The sequence below is a fragment of the Fukomys damarensis genome, unplaced genomic scaffold, assembly GCF_012274545.1.
Source record: "Fukomys damarensis isolate Sample0158 unplaced genomic scaffold, DMR_v1.0_HiC HiC_scaffold_33, whole genome shotgun sequence".
In the NCBI taxonomy this organism is placed as follows: Eukaryota; Metazoa; Chordata; class Mammalia; order Rodentia; family Bathyergidae; genus Fukomys; species Fukomys damarensis.
The window spans coordinates 15427315-15443312 of NW_022900945.1; the positions used below are offsets into that span (position 1 = coordinate 15427315).

General features: G+C 37.3%; 1 long non-coding RNA gene across 1 annotated transcript in view; it reads right to left on the reverse strand.

Moving 5' to 3' along the window:
* Nucleotides 1–11400: 11400 nt before the first annotated feature.
* LOC117284037 overlaps nt 11401–15998 on the reverse strand; it is a 36195-nt gene continuing 31597 nt past the window's right edge. The window contains exons 3-4 of the long non-coding RNA XR_004515128.1: nt 14418–14553; nt 11401–11526 (exon numbers count right to left, since the gene is read on the reverse strand). This is a non-coding gene — a long non-coding RNA (uncharacterized LOC117284037). The remainder of the gene's footprint in view (nt 11527–14417; nt 14554–15998) is intronic.

Consider the following 15998-nt stretch of genomic DNA (forward strand, 5'->3'; position numbering starts at 1 on the left):
GACAGAAGCTTAGCTCACAGTCCTTAGTGGCTACCAGGGGGACACAGGGGTCTCCTGGGAGTGGTAGACCTGGGTATGGTACAAGAGGGGCCCCGAGCATTAACATTCCTGGAGAGGCCAGGATTTAGCTCAGCGGTTCAGTGGCCTGCCTTGCAAGTGCAAGGACCTGAGTTCAATCCCCGGTACTAAAAAAAAAAAAAAAAAAAACATGCCTGGAGAGATTGGCAGTTGTGGTATGTGGATGACCACCCCCCTTCCCCCCAAAATAATCCAGGTAGCAGTCAGTAAGCAGAAGATGTCAAAGGGTGTCACAGGATGCTTCAGGCCTGCTACTTGCTGCCTTTTTTTTTTTTTTTTTTTTTTTTTTTTTTTTTTTTGGTTTCCTTTTTCTTAGGCCTTCTTTCCTTTCTGTTGTCTTCCCAATCTTTCCCAAATCATGTTAGCCTCCTGACCAGGTAAAAGAACGTGTAGAACACTCAGAATTCTGACAATTTTTTGAAAGGGTGATACCTTAATCCCAAATCAAAGATTTCTTGAGGATCTATTTATGTGGGAAAAAAAAACCTCTTGGTGCTCAGGGGATTTGAGAATTAACACATCAGGGCCTTTCCCAAAGGACCTCATCATGTAATGAGGAGACATGCCTGTTGGACAGGAGTACTTGATGATACAGGGGAAAAGAGAATGGCAACAAAGACATTTCTTCTGTAGGAAAATAACAATAGTGACAAAGCAAATTCCGGTGGCAAATGCAGTTAGATATGGAAATCCACTTAAACATGAACAAAACTCTATTTAAAAAAAAATTTTTTTTTTTGCAATCTGTAGAGTTGCTTGGATGCGGAGGATCCTAAAGAGCACTGAAGAGACCATTGAGAGAGTCTGTGGAAGAAGGGATGGACAAAGGAATAGGAATGACAGAGACCCCATGGGGAAGAATGCATGGGGTTTTGCAAATGGCTGCAAGAAGAAATAAGAAAGTTGTCTTAGTTGATTTAAAGGGTTCAAATCTTGGCGATGAAATGTAAGCAAGAAAACAGAAGGGGGCTGGAAATGAGAGAGGGAACATACTGAATTCAGTTTGGACTTCCAGGGCCATTTGACCTCAGGGGTCTGGAGCTCCTTTGTGCAGACTAGCAGTGTGCCCGTGTCCCATACTTCTAGAGGCACAAGAAGGGGGAGGAGGAGGTAAAGGTGAAGCCGCTGGCATTGTTTGCTTTACAGCAACCAAGGGGTAGAGGAGATGTCAAGCAAGAGAGCGAACAGGACAGAAGGAGCTGGGAAACAAACCTTTAGGTTCCACAGGTGCAGAGAGGAAAGGGAGGAGATAGGAACTGTAGTCACAGTTCGAAATTGGGAATGTCCTGTGAAGGGAAGGGTGGGGAGTTTCTGCAGGGAGAAGACACAGACACGGCAGATGAAATACTAGGAGATTGCACGTCACAGAAACTTAGTCACTGATGACTTGTAGGAGAGAGATTTCATGAAGACAGATTTTTCTTCTTGGGAAGACAATGCAGATGCTGGGCAATAAGGAATTACTAAATATCTCTGGTGCATTTGATTACTGAAACTAAAGCAGTATGCTTTCCAGGAGTTTACTCCTAAATTAGAGGAAGGGCCAGAAAGGAGCGGGGACTACATCAAGTGGCGCCTGTTGAACCTGGTGTGGGCACCACTTTACCAGCCACAGGCCTGTTGTCCTTCTGGCCTCTCTGGAGCTCTTACTTCCTGTCATTAAGGAGAGGTGGGTGGTGGTTACTGGGGAAGAATTGATGATGTTCAAAGATGACTAAGGCTGTAAATCGCAATCAGGCTGTTCCTACAATTCAAGTTTTGAAATTCAAGGAATTCCTCCACTAAGAAAGTGCTTTTCATCCACCCACTGTTCCTCGCCTTTCTGTCTCTCTCTCTTTCCTTTTTTTTACCTTTTTAAACACAGCACTTCCTCCTAAAGCTACATACAAATCCCTTGTCTTCATGACCAGCCCATGCAGAAAAGTCTTCATAATATCCTCTTCCGTGTTCCTCAGCTGCTGGTGATTGTTAAATGCTACATTAGGAATTCTCAGACTAGCTTTACTATCCATATAGAGTGCTCAGCCTTCCTTTTTTTTTTTTTTCTTTTTGGTAGCAGGGATCAAACTTGGGACCTTGCGCTTGCAAGGCAGGCAGCAGAACCACTGAGTTAAATCCCTGGACCCTCATGCTTTATTATGCTTAGTTTCAAAGACATGTTAATCTAGAAAATTCTAAATGAATGTGTACCTTATCTTGGCTTTTACTTTGAATATCTATCTTGTTTTAGCCTTCACATGTTTGATGTTCAGAGCTGAGATCTACTCAAAGCAATCTTAAGACAAATAGCACCATATTACCCGTGAACAGAACATTTTTTGTGTCCTATTCAAAAACATTTTTACTGTCTATCTGCAAATGTGCTTCAGCTTAGGTACAACTGAGGTATGAAATCTAGACGGTTGGAAGAGAATGTAATTATGTGTTTACCTAACAGCTAATCTTTGTGTTATCACAGTTATGTATGGGGAATAAGATGTTTCTGTGTGCCGTAGCAACACACAGTTCTATTACATCCTGTTTGTGCTTTTCTTTCCAAAATACTAGTACGTAGGGCTTGTGCTCTTTTTTTTTTTTTTTAACTTGTAAGGCCATCTATGCCACTTGCAGAATTTTCTCTGCATCTGTGTGTATGTGTGTAGACACAGACACTCCCCCCCAACAAGCACACAGGGTGCCACCTTCATAAACTTGCCCTGCATGGTTGTTGGTTTATCTGTCAAAGAAATTCATTACCAAGAGAATGCCTTCTCTGTGTGCTTACTACATTTTTTTTAAAAAAACGTTTTTCATTATATTTATGCAAACGTAACTTGGCTAGCTCATAATTTACCAAATGCAAGCATTTGTCAGGGTTATTTCCAATCACTCAAAAAAATGTGCCTTTGTGTATTTTGATTATTTAAAGCAATTTTGTTTCCATTATGCGTGTGTGCAGCCAGAACAGCATGACTGTCTTGACTGAAGAAGTAGGAATGCTCTTAATTTTCATACAGGCATCTGTAGAAGTACTCCTGATTGTTTAACCAATGCACAAATAGTGATGAGGCCTAAATGTTTTTGCACATGTTTGTTTGCCTTAGAACTTCAGAGGAGAGGGATAATGCAAAAGAAAATTATGTAGACTGTTGTTTGCATTTAAATATATATACATATATAGTAAATTGTAAGTTGAAATGTTAATATTTGGAAACATATTAAGTACGGTGTATTTCTTGTATAAAAATCTGTCATGTGACATCATTTTATGCCTATACTTTAATCACTGGGGGTTTAGGGTTTTTTGTTTGTTTGTTTGTTATGGTTTGGTTTGGGTCTTGAGTAAGCTTTACAGTCTAACTCTGAAGTTCTCATTGTTATTAAATATTGTCATTGAAGTGTTCTTACCTGGCTTTGAAGAAAATAACTGCATTTTCTCATTTGTCTATTGCATGAGTCCATAATTTTCCAAAGGACAAGAAAGGGAAACAGCCTGCGTAAATCAAGGCATGAAGGAATACTCGTGAATACACATAACTGTAGAATGAAGTTGTTTCTCTCACTCTCTCTTTCTATATTTTTTGAGGGTTGGAGTGGGTACTTACAACTTGTTTAATTGAATCTCAGATGTTACCAATAGGATGAGAGCATTACTTTATATTCTACAAAAATTAATATTCTGCCAGTGAAATAAAGATATCACTGTCCCAACTTCAGAAATTGTAAGATGAGGGAAGACACCTGTTCTGCCACGGGGAGAAGAGGATAAAGCTTTAGCTTGGAGGTAGTGTGTTAAGTACATCAGCACAACTCAAAGACGTTCCTTCTCTGGCAAGGATTTATTCTCTCCGCTCTTTGGAGTGGCTTTAAAAATGCACTGTGTATCTCAAACAGTAACAATTTTCTAACAATTTCCCAGTGTACACAAAGATATTCTCTCTTTTTAAGAGCCATGACTTAGGCTGGAGTGAGACAGAATAGTACTACCAAAAGGGAGAAGAGGGAGCCTTACGGTTTACAGTTTTTAAAATATTTCACTGGATTCTTGCTTCCGTGAGAATCTAGGCTGTGGATTAATCTGCTGAAATTAGATTTCTCTCCTCTCTCTGTTCCTTCTATTTTCTTTTTCTGCTTGTCAGCCTTTCCCTTCCACACCACTCTGGAAATAAAAGGCATTCAAAATTCTGTTACTAGAAACTAGAACAGAAGTGAATACTCAATATTCCCTAAGATACTGTTGTAAAGCAATATAAAAAACAGTCTGTGGGGATGTAGCTCAGTGGTAGCAAGCTTCCCTCACCCTGGTAAAGCACTGGAGCTGATCATCCAAACTGGAAAAAAAAAAGCCAAAACTTTAATAAAGTCATAAAAAGGTATTAAAACTATCCTGTGTCAAATAAATTGTTTTCAAATATATAAGCTGATAATTAAACAAGTAAATATGATTATTTTGGCCATCAGAGAATGGACTGTAAGAGAAATATCCTGGTTCCTTGTTCCTTTCTACTGGTATTCTTTCCAATATTAGGCCCTCACCAACTATGCACCTAATAAATACACATGAATCAAGCAACTCATAAGAAGCAGGCATTCTGGAAAGGTGAAACACTGCCTTTCAAAGCAGAGGTTCCCAGGCTTTTTGATCAAAAGTCCCCTTTCCCTTCTCTGTAACTATTGAGGACTTCAAGATCTTTTGTTTAGGAAGTTTATACCTCTCAAAATTGGCCACATTGAAAATTAAAACTGAGAAAATTCAAAGATGTAATTATTAATTCAGTTTAACAAAGCTGTGACAAACCTTTTTAATAAAACACACTTTAAAGAATAAACTGTATTTCTGAGAATAAAAAAATTAGTCTGAAAAGTGATACTATTTACATTTTTTGCAAATATTTTTAATGTCTGAGCTAAGAGCACAGCTAAATTCTCACAGCTACTTCTATTATTAATCTATCGTATTGTACTGTTTTGTTTGAAATATATCAAGAAAATCAGCCTTGCACAGGCAGATGGAAAACAAAAGAATATTTTAATAGCTTTTTCACACACATATAATATTCTTTAATAAAGAAACATCTGTGATAATAGTTAGTCGCAAGTGGAATCTGAAACCATATCAATGAACTTTTAAAATTCTGTTACATTAACATGCATTGATTCATCTTACATTTTGAGTAGATCCTATATTCATACATTATATGCATGATTTTGTAACATCAGGTTTTGGTCATTTAGAAAATATTGTTTCACTGAGGTATGCAAAGTTCTTAAATATCAGCATATTTCACAAAATACATTTTTCAAAACTCCATGGGTAAAAGTCACCACGAAAGCTATTATAAAAGTCTACACATATTGGCAAGCTACCAAGTTCGCAGTATCACCCACAAATTGTTCACTAGGTTATAATTTTTGTCCAAATGTTTGAATTTTATCATTAGCTATATATACTATTGGCTGTGTGCCTAGAAGTAATTTGGTTGTTTACATTAATTTTTTTAAAAAGCTGCAAAATACTCACATTCGAATAACCATGGTTTGTCTATCAGTTGCTCTTTAAAGTAAAAAAAAAAAAAAAAATGGATTTCTGTGGAAAGAGCACCTGTAACCACCTGCATCCCAAACATTTATCCCCAAGTGCATTTCTTTCCCTCCAGGTAAACCAGGCTTCAATATACAGGGGAAGAACTTCGGCACACATTCTACCGTCTCATGCCGACGGTAAAGCTTAACAATTTTCACCATTTAAAACACATTGTCTATTGAAAATTGGTGAGTTGTAAAAAGTTGCAGTGCTTTGTTTTTGTTTTACTGTGCGTGAGAGGCAGTTAGCAACTTGATGACTGTACCAGACCACGTCATGGTGTGGGGCCTTTGTGTAAGCTCTGCTCAGGCGTTAGTGCTTTTGTACGCCAGTACTTTCCATCATCAGTGTAAGCATCAACATTGCGGAATGGCAAATAATGTCTTTCCTTTTATTTAGAAAATAGATTTGACTTTGCAAATCCCCCTAAAAGGATCTGGGATGCCCCCCCACCCTGGGATCTGCCTACTTGACTCTGAAAAGCTGTGCTAGAGATTGAAAGGTGAAGGGAGAAGACAAAGAAATAAAAATGAGTTTTCATGGCTTTAGTAAGTCCGGTGATAGAAAATACAGTCTCTTCAGAGCACTTATGAAGGAAGGTGTTTCTGTGGGCTCCTGAAGAGCACCTGTGTGTCAGACAGCCCGTGTGTGGCTGAGTCCTGGCACTCAGAATATTATTTCTGTTTTTATTTTACCAATGCTCTTTCTAAAAATCTAAAGAGAGATGAACCATATGGTTCCTATAAGGTAACTGGATTCCAAAAAACAAGGACATTAATAAACTATTACCACTCAAGTTTGAGTTACGATAGGAATTTGGAAGTGAGGACCTGGAGAGTTGCATGAGATTTCACATTGTATGGACCGACATTTTTATGTGGTGAGCCAGATGTCATCTATTTTATGTCCCTTTGGGCTTTATGTCCCCATAGAAACAAACTCAGAGTAGTTCTCAGCAATGTGATTGAGCTACATGTTATTGGCCATTTTCATAATATTTAGAGAAAGTGAAATAACTCACATCAATTGAATTCCTAATATGTGGCCTTGGTGTTCTTACAGATATTATCGAATTTAATTATAAATACATTTGATAAGTATTATAGCATTCCCATTTTTAAGACCGAATGACTGATTCAGAGACGTTAAATGATATATCACAAAGTTACAGAGTGCATAAGATGCATCTGGCTTCCAGACTAGCTGTGTCTAACTAGGAACTTACTGCACTTGCTTAGGCAGAGGCATGGCAAACCTTTTAGAGACAAGTGCCCAAGCTGCAACCCAAAACCCACTTATTAACTGTAAAGTGCCAATACTGAAATTCAACCTGAATACTGAGGTTTTAGTTTAGAAAAAGCAACTCAAGCATTAATATCTTTGGTCTTAAAAACAACAGGCATGCCATAAGTTTCCCACCACTGCAGTCGAGTATATGCAATGAATTAGGGAGCAGGGAGAGGTATATTGGAGTAAAAGAAGTCTCAGGACACACACTGCCTATCTCAACAGAAGCACCAATTTCCCTGGGAAGTTAGATCCTTAAAATATTTTTTAAAATTTCAAAGCATAGTGACATAGATTGGAAACCACTTGAAGATGAAATTTTCCTGTGGGAGAGAAGTATTCCCCCAGAGTGCCCAGGAGTAGAAGAAGGTCATTGCTGGGATTGTACATTGACATCGAGAGGATTTCTGAGGTGTACTCTGAGACATGCATCCTTATATCAAACAAGCCAACATGTTTTCCATAGTCACTGGACCAAATGCTGTCCACTTACTGTTCAAGGCAGTATAAAAGTGCCACCAGCCCCAAATTGTTGTGGATAACAAGAGAATTTTTAAGCATCTTCCACAGACGGAATATCTGTGAAATAGAAGAGGTGAGATTAGAAGGGAAGAAGCAGTTAACTCTAATATCTGCAGTCACCACCAGCCAGTGATGATCACGATGATGAGAATGAGCACCAAAAATGGTATTTCTGAATATCTACTGTGTGCTGTTAACTACGAATACCTTCATTATCTTAAGGAAACTGCACAGCAATCTTAGAGGGTGATATTATTATCCCCATTTGTGTATGAACCCAGACGTAGTACTATTGCATTTATGTTATGTCAACATTTATGTTATGTCAACAAGTCATTATCCGTATGCTGCTGATGACAAAATTGGGCTCAGAGTGGATAAGTAATTACGCACGTTTACTCAGTAAGTAAAGGAGGAAATATGCACAGACCCCGATGGACGTGAAAAGCCTTAGATCTTTCCATGCTGCCTTGATACTAGGTAGAGGTCACTATATGTTATTGCCGAAACTTGCAGACTTTTGAATGTTAAAATGGAGATTGAGTCATAATTTTTTAGTATGATTCCAGTGCTGGAGATATAAATTGGGATGTCCCTGGACAACAACGATCCAAGGACTACAGTAAGTCCCTGACTTACGAACATTTGAGTTGCGAATTTACAGGTATATAAGATTCACACGTGTCCTGTATAAGACTCACTCTGTTGAATTATGAATGAATCTGATTTACAAATGTTCTTCGGGAACAGAACTTGTTCATAAGTTGGGGACTTACTGTATATTGTTATTAGGCCAAGATAAGAGCTGAATGATATAAACTTTTTAAAAATAAATGTACCTACATATTTTTTGTTTTAAAATATTGACTAATCATTTTATAAGTAAACTTACAGAATGAAGGGGGAATGCCCTTAAAATTAAAAATAATTTTTCCTAGCGATTTTAAAAATGACATCATAGAGTAAGAGATCTGTGTCATTTTTGATAAATTTGTGTATACAATGAAACCAGATGTCTGGCACAAAATTCTAAAGGGGATAAAGAAGGTTTAGAAAATTCTAATTCATTGTTAGAAGTTAATGAATGTGGCTCTGTGGTGGCAATGGTGTAACTTACCGACTGGGGGAGAAATTCTGAAAAGTTTGTTACATACACGGGCACTTCCTATTTCAGAAGCACAACGTAATTCGGTAGCAATAATTTCAGACAGTTTTATATAATTGTGAAAGATAGCTCCTCCACCTTGATCCAAGTACAAGTTTAGACATGTTGTTTTTCTTTTATAGCTGCTTCTGTTCCAATGTATCATAGTTTTGATTTCTGTACAGTAAAAGAATTCTTTTGTTTCTTTTGCTTTGATGACAAAAATTCTCTCCTCCCAGATTTTAACCTGCTTTGTTCAGTTTTTCTTTTTGCTCTAATTTTTTTCCTCTTCAGTAGATTTACATAAAGCTAATTGACTTAAGCTGTTTGTGATATTATTTTTGGATTTCATTGCTTCTTGCTTTGGCTGCTCCTGATCAAATCCAGATTTATTTTCTAGAGGAAGCTAACTTAGTAAAACATTTTTTTTTTCTCTTTTTTGGTAAATCAGTGTTATAAGCTTTCAACCAGAGAGGCCTCTTAAAAGTCCAGGGAAAAGTTGCATTTGTTCATAGACAGATGGGTTTTTCTTTTTTTATTATTATTATTCTAAAAAGACATATATATATCTATATATATATATGTAATCTTGAGTGACATAATATGTAATAGCTTTGAACAAACATTAGGTCTAATCAAGAGAAACAGCAATAGCTCAAATAGTGTATTTTGCTACTGTGATACTTTATGTTATGCGTGAGTGTTATATTAGTTTTATTTTGTTTTTGGCTTAAAGTCACCTTACAACCTTTCAAATCATCCTAATGAATCTTTTCACTTGGCTGGACATAAGAAAAGAAAGGTTTTTTCTTGGATGAATATGAGAGTTCTTATGTTAAGCACCGAGAAAGAGTATGCTGAGCACTTAATGCAACACGACGTGCGTGGTACTCCCCACAAGCCTACCTTCAAAAGGATATCACAGAGACAAATTTGGACCTGCATACATGTCAAATTGCCAACTGCTCAGGAATGGGCTATGCCTTATTATGGGTTCTTTTTTAATTGTCTCTTTTGGGACCCAGGACACAGAGCTTAACAAGAAACGGAAGTCAAAGGAAGTAGAGTTCTTTGGTCCACTGTAAACATGAGTACAACCTGGTATTATAATTAATAGCTGAGGTTTTGAGGCCAACCAGATCAAGAAAGGCAAGGTGCTCTGTTCCCACGGGCACCTGTAAGCTTGGCAAATGCTAAAATTAGGGGTGGTGCGCTTCTTCCCTTGGAAGCCTCATAGCATCATACTTGCCCAAGGGACTGAAATGTTTAGTATCACTTTATATAAAAATGGAGAAGGGGCCAAGAGAACAAACATACAAGTGATAGAAAGGATGAAAGAAAGGCATTCATATTACTATATTTTTGTAGTAACAGCATTCATTTGGTCTCTGGCACAATGACCAAGATCCTCAAAGTTTATTTCTAGCTTTAAATAAACAGTTCCTATCGCTAGATACGACAGGCTTGTGGTGCAGGGAAAAGCAAAGTCCTGGCCGCCCAAAGGCCTGTGCTGGAACAGTTCTGCTACAGATACTGCAGTCTTGAGCGTGTTCCTTGGGTCATCTCAGGTCTGTTTCATGATTTATGAAGTGGTCATTTTAATACCCTACTTAGTTTCCAGTCCTCCCTGAGCAGAAAGTTTCCTATACACAAAGCTAGTTGGTGTCTGACACACTGCTTTCATTGTCTGCTGTTATTTTATTGGCAAAATAGTTGTATCCCCAGCACCTAAATTTTGTTACTGTTAGAATCTGAAACAACAACAAACAGGAATCTCTATTTTCTCTTCCCCGTGTGGTCTACCCCTTTGAATAAAAATCTCTTAGTGGGAATTAAAGCAGTATAACTAACTGTGATTTGTGAGGCTCATACAATCCCCTAAAAACAGCAACATGAGAATCAAAAACCTTAATGGAACTGGCCTAAAGCAGATAAAAGGGCAAAGTTAAAAATGATCATATATACCCCCAAAAGTATGCAGAGAAAGTAAATTACTTTTTTGTGGTAGAAATGAGGAAGACTGAAGGTAAGGGCAGTATTTAAAGTGATTAAGAATGATGGTTCATGTCCAACTCCACTACACAAAATTTTACCTTCAGAAAAAGGCCCAACATTTCTGATCCGTGGTTTTCTCATCAATGAGAGGATGACAATAGACCTACTTCACAAGACTGTCAGGAGGCTTACTTCGGACAACACATGGAAAGCAATCAGCAAAAGCCTGAGGAAGGACGATTTTCTTTGTTACTAAATGCAAACCTTTTGCTCCATTGCCCTGGTCAGTCATATCATCTCTGTTTTCTCTTCTTGCTGACTCTCTAAGTCATCAGGCCTTCCTAAGGCGAGGGCCAGAGACATCTGCGTCTAGAATGCTTGCGTGTAGTGGGGAGCTCCATGAGAAGGAAGCCTTCCAGAATGCAAAATTTATAAGCCTGTTCTATACGATTTTCTGCATATGTTTACAGGAACCCCAGGCTGGGCTCCTCTTTGGAAAGAGCCACAACATGGTTCCCAAAAGACCAACTACAAGTCAAAAGCCATGCGTCACATTTTGACATTTCACCATCAAAATTCATCTATCAGTGAGACACAGTTCATATGACTAATCTTGTTTGATTTGGCAATGAGGTGAAATATCAATAGGCTTCCTGTTTTGGCTAAAATTATTAAACATACCAAAGGGAATATTACATGTGTGTTAGTCATTTCAGAATAAAGATGAGCATATATCCCTGAAAAGTTCAACTACGCTGATGGGATAATGGATCACCAGAATACTTTCTATTTGAAATTCATACTTTATTCACATTCTTCCTTCACTGGGAGAATTGTGTCACTGTTGCCAAAGTCTTGAGTTTCCTTTGCCCCGTGCCTGGATTCTCCATTGACATTAATGGGAATTTCATCTTCAAGCACAAGACAATATATGGCACTAAAATGACAATAGCAGAAGGAAAGAAACGCATTTAAACATTGCACTGCAACATATTTTCCTTGACTGTTTCTGTTATACTCATTGACAATTGCTGAGAAAGATCCATTTGCGAACCTGAAAATTCATTGTCCCCAGGGACCAGTCTTTTAAAAACATACTTTTACCTTACATGTCATCACAAATTACTTAAAAGAATAATTACAGGTCAATCTACATAATTTTAATTCTGTGGTTAGTTGATTACAAAAGCACACCTCTGTGGCACTGCCATTAGTGCTCTGGGTATGTGCACTTCTTTTTTCAATCTGAAAGAATGGCAGCTTTGAGGAAAAGATTGTCCATGTTTTCTTAAGGAGACGTAATGCAAAATATGCCACTTACTGAAATTTAAAGTGTGATGAACTTTTGTAGCTTATGTTCACACCTTAGTAATAACCTGTAGAGCTATGAGCTGTTAGAATGTAGCATTAAAAAAAAAAAAAAAAAACTCTGTGAAAGAAGAAGAAATACAAAGCCCATTTATATGAATGAGCAAATGTCAAAAATGTATTAAAGCATTTTATGGGCTGTCTTGTTCATTATTTTGCTGACTTAGAAACCTTGAAGTGTTTTGTATCCATTTCATTGTCTGAAAAAGTATGAGCTATAATGGAATTTACATAAAAATCCTGCCGGAGAGTAGGGACTTTACTGCAACGTCAGCTTTGCCTCCTAATCCAATCTTCCCCAATACAGTGGGTATGGCAGTCGCCGTGCTCAAACAGCAGGCTCTCTTTTGTAAAGAAAACTATGAATCGGAGCCAGAAAATGAGCAGAAGTATTTTTCTATTACTTTGGATGCTTCCTCTTGCTGAGTTTACACGAGGAGTCTAGCAGGAGGTGTTATTAAATAGCCTCAGAAATTAGCCCCAAAACAATTATCTTGGTTCAGCTGTGGAAAAAAGGCACCCGAGGCTTAATGAAAAGAGCATTCAAATTTTTGTGATTGAATATCTGTTGGGCACCTCTGTAGTTATTAACCCTTATAGGCAGGATTTCAGATTTTTTATTATTTTTAATTGAATTGTTTTTGGAAAACTGCAGATAAAAAACACTTTTCTCCCCCGTGATAGTTGTAGATCCCTGGGCAAACTGTGTAATAATAGGTTCCTTAAACTTCGGTTTAAACCTCGCTGTATGGCAGGTTCAACATAAATTAGGATTTCATATTGTAATAGATTTATGGAAATATTAAGCAGGGAGGAATGTCTGCAGCATTATCTACTGCCCATTCCTTAAAAATCATTTTCTTCCAACACCCGTGGCTCTCTTTGTGTTTAGTAGTAAATTTGCCTTGAATTCAAGCTTTCTAATACTCAAGTATACTCCAAAAGTTACCTTTCCCTTTTCATTTTTTCACTTCCTCCCATGCATAACTGGAAAGTTAACTTCCTTGGGCTTCTTCTTCTGTTTTGCCACCCCAAACAATTTCTGTCTCTATTGTATGTACTATTTTAAAATATTTGCTGGCTCTTATCACATCAAACATTAAGAGTTACTTCGTCAGTTGCCTTAATCTTTCCTTCCAATCCCTCTTCCCAACTTCACCTCCCCAGTCATTTCATCATTTTAAAAATTTTCTCTTAACTCTCTCCAATCTTCCACATATTTCTGGAATTGAGTTTATCCAAACCGAATGTGCTTCTCCAGGTGCATCATATATCATCCCCTAAGTCTGGAATGTGATGGCTCTTTGTGCACAGCCCAAACGCTAGTGAAGTTCACTTTTTTTTTTTTTTTCCTGATCATTGTCAGCAGTTGGCTCAAAGTGTTTTTGAGCGTCTCCCACTGATTCCAGAGGGAATCTCTCTGCTAGGGGGCTGTGTTCTACCTGCCGTCGCATATGGAAAGAATGTTAGATGAGAGAAAAGAAGATTTGGTTAACCATGTTAGAAAACTTGTTCAGGTGTTCCAGCCCACTTCCATGTTTGTTTCCGTGTTTGCAAACAAATTTCTTTCCTTCACTTTTGTTGACTATATCTTATTACACAAATATTATGAAAGCCTACACAAGTGGCTGCTGAAGGTGGAGAACGCATCTTAACTTAGGGTACAAATGATTTCCTAGCTGTATTATTGATGTCTTGTAAAAGTAGCTGAGAGCCAGGAATGGTGGCATGAGCCTATAATCCTAGCAGTTGGAAGTCTGAGGCGGGAGGATTCCTGCAAGTTCAAGGCCAGCCTGAACTAAATAGTAAGACCCTGTCTCAAAAAAAAAAAAAAGAAAAAAAAAAAGCCAAACACAAATTAAATAAAATAAAAGTCGCTGAAAAAGCCTGCACTGAAATTAAAGCATTCTTTATTTAATGTTAGCAAGCTGAATCTTTACATTTTCTTCACATTTTCCCAATTCTTTCAGCTACTCCTTCTAACCATCAAAGTAGTTCACAGCAGATACAGAATTAGAGATGAGAAACAAGAGAAAATAGAAGCGAAATGTGATATTTCTAAATTTTAGTGATGTTCAGATTCCAGTTGATGTCATTACAAGGAGTGCTACTCCATATAAAAAAAAATTATTGCAACTATTAGATGGAAGCACGCTATGCCAAAATCAACCATGAGCTACTTCAAGCCATACAAGAAAAGATCATGCAGGACCTATGAATCAATAAAGCAAATTTGGAGAATTTATGATTCTTGCAAAGTTGGGAAAAATGTACTGTCCACCCCAAGTTGTATAGATTAATATAGAAAAGTATCATACTAAAAGATTCAAAGGGCTATCATTTATATAAATCGTAATGATTTTGATAACAGCTTTTCAAAAAATAATCGAATCAAATTTTATCATTTAGTTTTGCTAAAAAAATAGCATGTTTGTCTATATAATCATGTATCGCTCTTACCTCTGAATTGGAAGCAAATTTTGACTGAACGTCTTGCACTTTTCTGAACTGATGGTGGTAAGAGAGAGGGGGCCATGATGCTTTTTGGTCTTTCCCCTTAAGTTCTATATGTGAGTCAGTACTGCTTCAGTCGTACCTGAGAAAAACAGAACAGACTCAAATTGTTTTGTAAACTTGAGAAGATCTGGGCATTTATAACTTAAAATTCTACAGGTAGTCTTTAAATGCTGTTGGTTCAAAGACAAGAAGAAAAGAAAGAAAGAGAAAAAAAGAAAAGAGAAGAAAAGATTAGAGTGTGGTTTCTTCCAGTATGTAGGTACTTTGCCTTTATGAAGTATTTATTCTCATCAGACTTGACCTTCATGGAGACAGTAGTATCTCCCATCTCCTCTCTTTCCTTTCAGTAGAGTCATGAGAATGTCTCTCCCTCCGCATTTAACAAGAGTCCTGAGCCTGGATCTTATTCAGTGGAATTGAATTGTATTCCCCTCCCTTGCCTGAGTAATCACTATGGTCAGTCATGGGATCTACTGAATTAATGAAACTCAGAGATCTTTCTATGATGGAGGGGATCTATAATCCACTATGGTATCTACTAGTCAGGTGTAGCTATTGATCAGTTGATATGTACCTAATTTGAGAAATTAAATTTTAAATTTTAAGTAATTTAAGTTTAAGTAGCCTCTACAGTATTGCTAGAGTTTGGGGTTTGGGGTACAACCAATGTAGATTACATGGATTGAGAAAAGTCCCATTTGTACCTGCAGGAGGAATTATAATGCCATAAGGGTAAAATCAACACATATTCACTGTAAGTTCTCTAAAACTTGAAATATTACTTAACACTTTTGGACTAATAGCTTAATTTCCCATTAAATGGCTCATATCACATTACCTACAGTCTTTCTACTGCTTTTTTGTTTTTCTTTAATTAAAATGCATACAGTAGGAACTCTGCACAGATAACTATCCATGCTTGTGTGAGAATCCCTCTTAAGCATTTGCTCAGGACCTTCTCCTTTTAACTGAATTATCTTTTATGTACATTATAATTACCTTTTCAAAAGATATGGTAAGGATATTACAATATTATGAAAAAACTGAAATTGAAATGCATGCATATTTAATATAGACAAGTCAAAGGGAAAGTATTAACAATATATCGGCCTCTCCGTATCAAGCGTGCAGTGACAACTGCCCTGTAATGCAGCAGGGCCTCACTTTGGGAAATGTGGAATGAATTATTTCCACGATTATGGAAAACATGGCCATGGTTGTGTTCGTCACCCGATGCAGAGTTTGCAAACAAAAACAAAATTTTGGCAAACCCTTCTGTTTGCAAACAAAATTGCTCCCAAACAAAAGAGTTCATGAACTGAAGTACCACTGCACATGCATTTGACTAAAATATTGAAATTTTCTTTTGACTCATTCATCAATTCAAGTTCTCCAGCTAGAGCGCTTCCTGTCGTCACTGAGCTTCTAATTCTCAATTTTATGAAAATACGAGACACCATGTAACTTAGACATGGCAAAAACGACACCAAATTAATACAGGTCTGCAGTAGAATATATATATAT